Source organism: Bactrocera oleae, chromosome 5, assembly GCF_042242935.1.
Source record: "Bactrocera oleae isolate idBacOlea1 chromosome 5, idBacOlea1, whole genome shotgun sequence".
Taxonomy (NCBI): Eukaryota; Metazoa; Arthropoda; class Insecta; order Diptera; family Tephritidae; genus Bactrocera; species Bactrocera oleae.
The window spans coordinates 44,422,611-44,430,796 of record NC_091539.1 but is presented as its reverse complement, the minus strand read 5'-3'; the positions used below and the strand labels follow the sequence as shown (position 1 = coordinate 44,430,796).

The 8,186-nt window shown below is 32.2% G+C and overlaps 1 long non-coding RNA gene across 1 annotated transcript; it reads left to right on the top strand.

Moving 5' to 3' along the window:
* The first annotated feature begins 3,504 nt into the window (after positions 1-3,504).
* LOC138857405 (uncharacterized) lies at positions 3,505-7,896 on the top strand. Its single transcript, XR_011396464.1, has 3 exons — positions 3,505-3,799; positions 3,867-4,571; positions 7,638-7,896. It is a non-coding gene; the product is annotated as an uncharacterized lncRNA (long non-coding RNA).
* The last annotated feature ends 290 nt before the right edge of the window (positions 7,897-8,186 follow it).

The window sequence follows — 8,186 nt, the reverse complement described above, 5'->3', positions numbered from 1 at the left end:
ATAAGCATAGACCGCAGTCAAATCTAAAGACGTGAATAATATTCTGAAGAAAATTATAATTTTAAGAATACACAATTGAGTCATAAACAATATAAAATGTAAGAGTGAGTAAAATTTTGTATCGCGGTTTCGGTTCGCAGTTCGTACAATCGACCTAAAGCTCCATTTAGGGGCATAAGCAAAGGTGTTATGTTTTTTATTTGCCCATAAAAACTTTGTTTTTGGTGATGGGAAATATAGGTATAAGGTATAGTTTTTCATTACATATATTTTTTTTCTAAGCGATTGGTAAAATGTGTTAAGAAGAAAAATAGTAATTGAATATATATAAAAAACCTGGTAAGCTCTCAGCTGCTAGAATATGCTTAGCTTAATATATTCATTATATTCAATTTATATTGTAAATACTTTCTTAAGAAACGATATCTCTCTAAATTTTCAAATATGTACCTTTTAAAGTGATTAAATCTTCAGGTCGTACGATTTTGAACAGAAGCGCAAAATTTCGAATCGAAAACGGATTAAAGTCGCTTAAGAGGCGAATTGCGTCAAGCAACAAACTATGCAACTTTCTCAATGATGTTGTTAAGTAAAACATATTGACGACATTATGCATCATTTCAGGAAGAATATAAGAACTATTACAGATAAATATGAAATATATTTCTCTTTCATATTACATTTTACATTACATAAAATCTCAGGTCACATTTACTATTATATACATTATCACAAAACGCTGCTCAGAAGCTCTTCAAACCAAAGTTAGTATCCTTGTATATGTATCCTTTATCCAGGTTTTTTGTTTGCTGCTAATAATTTGGCCTTAAATAATTGTAAGGACTTGAGATGGTGCCGCGTGTAATGTTCGGCACTAATTGAGCCCTCCATTGGATCTGATATCAATCTTCGTACGAGAAGCTTTTTAATATTAATGGACTGGACAACGACTAAAGATGCCAAGGCCATTAACAACCACAATTGTATGTTTGATTTTTGTAAAAATTTCATTTTGAATCACAATACAAGCTTGTAAATGAAGATAATATAAAAAAATTCTAGTACTATAGTTCTAACTGAACAAAAAATTATAAAGATGGCTCTTATAAAGGTGTCAATTTCAAAACATATGTACGTACATAATTACAGTTTCATTAATAAAATAATTGTGAGGTAAGCATATACAACTTATGCATAATTCTGCGGTAAAATAAAAATGTAACCTCGCTCAATGTAAAAATTAAAAACGACTATACACATTTGAAAGAATATGGAACTACGTCAGATACTAAATGTTTCTAAATGAAGGGGAGCTTGAAGAGTCCCTTCACACCAAATATGGCAATTATGCTTATTTACATACGCGTTAAGTCAGTAATGATGATAATTGCCGAATATAAATCTCCTATTGCCAAATTGTACCGAACATAGCTTAAATGTCAACGTCTTTGACATCCATTCTTCATATTTTTCTGTCTTATGTTGTGGCTAAGTATCAATACGCACCACTTTATCAAAGAAGAAAAAAAATGTTAACTTCGGTTGCATCGAAGCTATAATACCCTTTACAAATAAAAAAGAATCCTTATAAGAACTTTTGTCGCTCCGTATGTATGGCAGCTACATACATGCTATAATGACTCGATCTGACCAATTCTGAAATTGCACCGCTGCCTTAGTCAAAATTTCGTGAAGATATTTTGTCAAATAAAAAGTTTTCCATACAAGCACTTAATTCCGTACGTTCAGTTTGTATTACAGCTATACACTATAGTGCCCCGATAGAAAAGGACGGGTGCAAAATTTGATTTTGAATTCGGGGTTAACTTTATATACCCTGTTTAGGGTATAATTACTTACTGACCAACGCTTGGCCAATCGATTACATCTTTTTTGTTGTTATCAATTTATTTAAGTAGCATACTCGTATAAGTATGTGGATACAAAATAAATCTAATGAGTTTTATTATAAGTAAACATATTTGTTGCAGTTTCATTTTGTTAAAGAATTTTAAGATTGCTGTATATACCTTGTTTTTGAATTTATATTGAAATTTATTTGAACTGATTAAATAACTATGTAACCTTTATATTTAAAGTTGTAAAATAATACTTTCTGGGTGCGTTGAGTGCGCAGCTTCCAGTCGATGGATTGTGTTTTATAATCTCGGTCGAGATAATAATTATTGAATTTAAAAAACAAATTAGAACATAAATTACAACAAAGCATTCCGAAAGGCTTTATAAAACTTTTCAGTTTTTTTTTTTGTTTTTGATTATGAGGCTTTTCCTAAAAGCAGATCGAAAATGGGTGAATTTCGTTATAGCCCTTCAGACCGGGCGAAGACCCGCCAATTCTCTAGCAAAGAGGACTTTTATTAACTTGTAAACCGTTGATTCAAAAGTTTCAGGACTTTTATTAAAAAACGAATATTATTTGTTTTTTTTTTGAAAAATTTATTGGTCGCCTTCAAAATAGTCTCCTTCCGCCTAAATACAACGTTTTGCACGTTCAAGAAGGTTATCGAATGACTTTTTTAGGTCAGTTGCCATCCATTCGCGATATTCGGGTCGAATGCGATGAATACGTGCTAGCAAACGCTTCAAAACTCCAAGGTAGAATACCGCATTAACGTTTTGGCCAGGTGGAACAAATTCTTTGTGGACAATACCCTTGGAATCATAAAAACAAATCAGCATTGTCTTCACTTTTGACTTCTCCAGGCGCGATTTTTTGGGTTTCGACTCATTTCTCATTTATGTCCTCACGACCACTTTGAAAACGTTTAAACCACTCGTGCATACGGCTACAGGATAGACAATCATCGCCATAAACTTTTTTCATCATTTGATGAGTTTTGGTAAAAGTTTTACCAAGTTTAAAACAAAACATAATGTTGGCTCTTTGTACGATGCTCATTTTCCGACCGACACTACAAATGTAATGTCACATGTAGCGCGATATCTCAGCTGTTATACAAGTCAGCTGTTATATAAATTTTATACTACAACGCTGAAGAATACACAATTGAGGGATGACAACTTCAGATAGATGGCGCCACTAGAAGCTGCGTTGTTTAAAAAATCCTGAAACTTTTGAATTGCACCTTGTATTAGAATATATGCATGTGTATGTATTGTATAAGGCAGAAAAGTTGAATGATTCCTGCATATATATGTGTTAAGTATGTATGGTAAACAAAATGAAGAGATTAACTGAAATAAACGGTGAATGAAAAAATAAAACGTACATATGTATGAACATAGCTTTCAGTGCTGCCGTTGGGAGCGGTATGAACATGAACATATGCTTGTGTGTGTACTTATTGTACTATATACACGTATAATATTTCATTTAAGTGTTGCGATTGCTAAGTAAATAATTATTTGCAGATGCTTGTAAATAAGCGTGTATAAAGCACTTTAAATAAAAAAAAAAAAACAAAACACAAGCGCATTACACTGATAAGGTTGACGAGCAGTCAGATTAAACAAGGCAAGTTCCACATTTTAGTAATTGTTAACATACTACAGAATCAACAACACAAAAGCACGCGAACATTTAGAATATAAATAAAAGCGGTATAAACAATTAGAAAGAAGAAAAATGAAATTGCTTTTTTACATATTTGTGCTGTTTCTGATTGCTATTAGCGGTATCGTGCAGCTTCAATCCAATCTCGTTACCAGCAAAGTGATTTTTTATACAAGCAAAAATAAGACTGAGGAGAGCAGCATATTTTCAATACATCGACGTAAATGTCCATACGCAATGGATCATCTAGGACGTTGCCGCAACGTAAGCAAATGCTCCAACATTACTATTATATGTTATAGGATTGAGTTTAATTAGTTGCTATTTACAGTTTGCATAAGCGAAGCTGTAGACGAAATCGGAACACGCAACTGTAAAAGTGACAAATTACAATGTTTTTATGATATTGGAAATTTATTTTGTTACTATGTATGAATGTACTGCTCCAACCGCTTTGACACCACTGATGAAATAGCAATGAAATGTATTTTTTTGTAAAATTTTTGATATTCCAAATAAACGTCACAGTTAAACAAACTGATAAGCTCGTGAAAACAATTAGCATGTGCTCGTCGTAGTGCAAACAAAACAAATTGTATACAATCTTTGGATAGCTCCAAAGCGGCGACGAAAATCGCGTATAATGAATGACTCAATTGTGAAGACAGAATTTCACCGCACTGCGAAATATGTAAAATGCTAAAGTATAAAAATAGCCTGCTTCTACGTAAAATGAATCTATGTTTGCATTGCAAATATTTGGCGTCAAACGGCTGCCTCAACGGTAACACTACGTTAACGGTGCTAATTGGGGCTTATGCAAAGTAACCCTGCTTGTCATCGGAGTAATAATTTACCTAGCAATGGTTCATATACTTAGATTGGAGGAAACGTAGTGAAAAAAACCTCAAACTTCATTATGCAAGAGTTTCTGATATATCAGCACCGACACTTCAAATTTTTTGATAGATTCGTTATGAAAGCATAATATTGAAAATGAGAACATGACTAAGAAATTGATCGACGGAACTGATCTGTGCGTATTTTAAACTTTTAATTTTTATCCCATTACAACATTTTTTTTTTACTGCAATATATAATATTAAACGATATTCTATGCTGACATGACGATAAAATTACAACAAATTAAATTTAAATCATTTCACTATTCTTAAAAACAAAATTATGTTGTATATTTGTGTTTTCGTAACAAATTATTGTAAGTTATTTACCTAAATATATCATTCACATCAGATACCAATTTTATATACACAAGTTACCATCTAATGGAAGCACCCCTTCTGACACCAAAAAGTTTTGCTCTAAGAGCCGAATAAATAGTGAAAAAGTCATTAATCGATTTGATTAAACTTGGGGTTTTCACATTAATCATAAAAAAACAATATTTTCTACCAGTGTCTTTTTGAATTCCCCTGCCCTGTTTGTTTAATAGTCTGTGATTGATCATCAATACTTAGTAATAATATAGAGTTATATAGCGGAAGCATCTACTAGGTCACCGATACGTTTGAGACACCTAATGAACGTATTCGATCGCAAGTAGCCGTCACAGTGGCAAATCATTTACTATTCCTATAAATTTGAGTTTTCCAAATCAATCACATAAATTCTATTTATACAGTGTTGTGTACAAGTTAATCCCTTGATTTCTTATGGTCTGTGATTCATCATAAATATTTAATAATAGTATAGCCATGTGCTACGAAGCATGACCGATCGTTTTTTCCATTATTTTATCTCTATATGTATCAATACGTAATATCAGCTGTGCTCTTGGTCTGAGGTTCTACCTCATCAATTTCTGAAGGTTCTCTTAGGCGATAAGTTTTTATCTATAAAATGAGTGCAGTTCTGAGAACATATATATATTACCTTTCCATTTTAAATGCCATGTATTTACGTTCTCCATTCTATATCTGTTCTATTTGTTGCAAATGAAGATAGATATACTATATGCCACTACTAAAAACAAACACTAATTAAAAAACAAATTGCATCTTCTGCTACTATAAACGATAAATATATATGTATATGCATACATGCAAGTATATATTATACCTTTGTATAACATAACTGGAAATTGTCTTGCACAGGGTATTTAAATAAACAATTTTGAATGAAAACGTTTTTCAATCTGAAGTTCAAGAATGGTTGGATCTTAGTTATTTTGGTTGTGTGTTTAGAAAAGATCATAGAAATGCCCTTAAAAGACGCTTTTTTGAGATGCTTCTGGCCTAGATTGAAACGCAGTAGATCTATTGAACTGCTTGCTCTTAACAAGGCTAAAAATCTTGTCGAACGCAATTTGTCAATGTTGTATGGAGGAAGGTGAGGTCGAAACGTGAAGGCACTGAGATTGGAACATCTCGGCAAATCGAGATTTATATTAGCCGCTTCAACAATTATATGATAGGCTCAGAGCGCTTTGCAATATATGACGATGTTTATAGTCAATACATAAAAGTTGATCATTACGGACCGGAGTTCCAAGCTATCCAAGTGAGATTCTTGTAAACGTTTTCTAAATCTATGCTCCCGTTATATATAAAAAAGAATAGAAACTTGGTTATAAAAAAATAGTTTGATTTTTCTTAGTCGCTCTCAGTCGGTTCTACGCGACGGGAACGAATTTGCATATTTTTCTGCCAGTACACTGTCAACTTAGAAATATTACTCAAAGTTATTTTAGATTTTCTTTTCTGCCATTATAGTAATCACAAAAAGATTGTTTTATGCGAACATTACAAAGACATTTGCTTTATTTTCGTAACCTATGCTACTAGATAAAGTTATAGTTCGATTTAGTTCTTTAGGATTACTAACCAAATTAGGGTATCAAGCAAAATATGGAACCATTTACAACGTCGATATTAGTTCGGCTCATTTTGATTATCGTATCAGCATAGTAAATCATATTTAGCGCTTGGAAATATAAAAACAAGTTCGGCTAGGTAATTAGTAAAGCGAGTTTCTTACTCTCACATATCATACTTGTTGATAATCATTATTACTTTTATTACATTTATGGTTATTTTAAAATGTAATGTTTTGGACTCAAGAGACCGTTATAACGAATTATATAAATTTCGAATTCCAATGGCAACAAAATTGAGACACACCCTGTAATATGTTAAGCGTTTAAAAAAATAATAATAATAAGATAAAGTGATAATAATTGTTATCAATATATGTCGATACGCAAAGTCTCAGTGAGCACAGATGCCATATAGCGTTCTCTAAATAACGCACTCCTACAATGTTTAGACGTCGCTAGGTGAGCAAGTCGTACGAGTGTGAGTGTGCGTATGCGGAGCGACCACACCGTAATGCAATCACCTTCGTTCACTCCCATAAGGGTTTCTTAAGTAGTGGCACGAGGGATCGTTTGTGATCAGTTTAAGACCGGCATTTGTAGCGAAGCATTTTGTATAAATTACTATGAACAATTGCGAAAATCCAAACAAATATTTATTTTAACTCGAATTGTTGGCTGTTTGCAATTATATGTATAAACATATTTAGTCAACACAAATAGTGAAATAAAGTTTTTAAATAAAGTTATTAAAAAATTAGAGATAAATGCAATGGTTTCCAAGAAAATTACAGTATGGACATTATTGATGGTAGCATTTTTAGTATTAAGTAAATCCACCGAAACGGAGTGCCGTCGCGTGATATTCTATGCACCACAAACAATAAAGATTTACACATCACAGATCTTATCGTCGCGTGTGAAGGAAAAACCGTGCATAAAATGTCATATGCGAGATCATCGTGGCGTATGCCGACGTGTTCTATCATTTAACGGCAGTGAGTATTGATTCTTACGGTTCAATATTTGTAACAACTATTTTGTAAAATCATTGCGAGTGTGCATACTTGTACAAAGTGAAGTCAGCAATCTATAAATATTACCATAAGTAGACCCCTGGCACATACAAACATGCATACTGATATACCGCATATTTATCGTGGAGTAAAGAAAAAAATATTGACCTTGTCAAAACCTATCTAATCTCGTTGCAATGACACTAAAGAACATTAAATATGTTTACTTACTTACTATTTTTTTCCGTTTCAGATGGTATTAAATGCTGAAATATTACTGCGGTAAAATCGCTGCATGTATGGAATCTCCACTTGTTGAACACCATTGCCTGTATGCTAATGCAACTGAGTTAATGTTTAAGTACATTAAGATGTTAAATTATTTTAGTTGTAGATCAAAAGCTCATGTAGTGTTTTCTAAGTAATTATTTATTCAAGAGTAAGAATATTATCGAATAAAAAAAAAAAATATTAACAGACCATGTTTAAAATGAATTGATGCTAGGTATTTAGATCTATAATAATATCTATAAACAATTAATAATAAAAATTGAAAGTGGTTTTATTTATATCTGCGCTCTTACTAAGCGAGCGGAAGTGGAATTTTCAGTAAGAAGTACAAGCATAGCCGATTTTTCGAGCACAAGCAAGGTTGTTTAAAAAAAAGGCGTTTTGAAAATTATATGAAAATAAATATATGCTTTAAACAATGCGAGTCCAAAGGTTTCCAATATTACAACCACAAAAAATAAAGCATATTTCTGATAACTGAGTTGTTATGAGTGTTGTTGAATATTTTCAG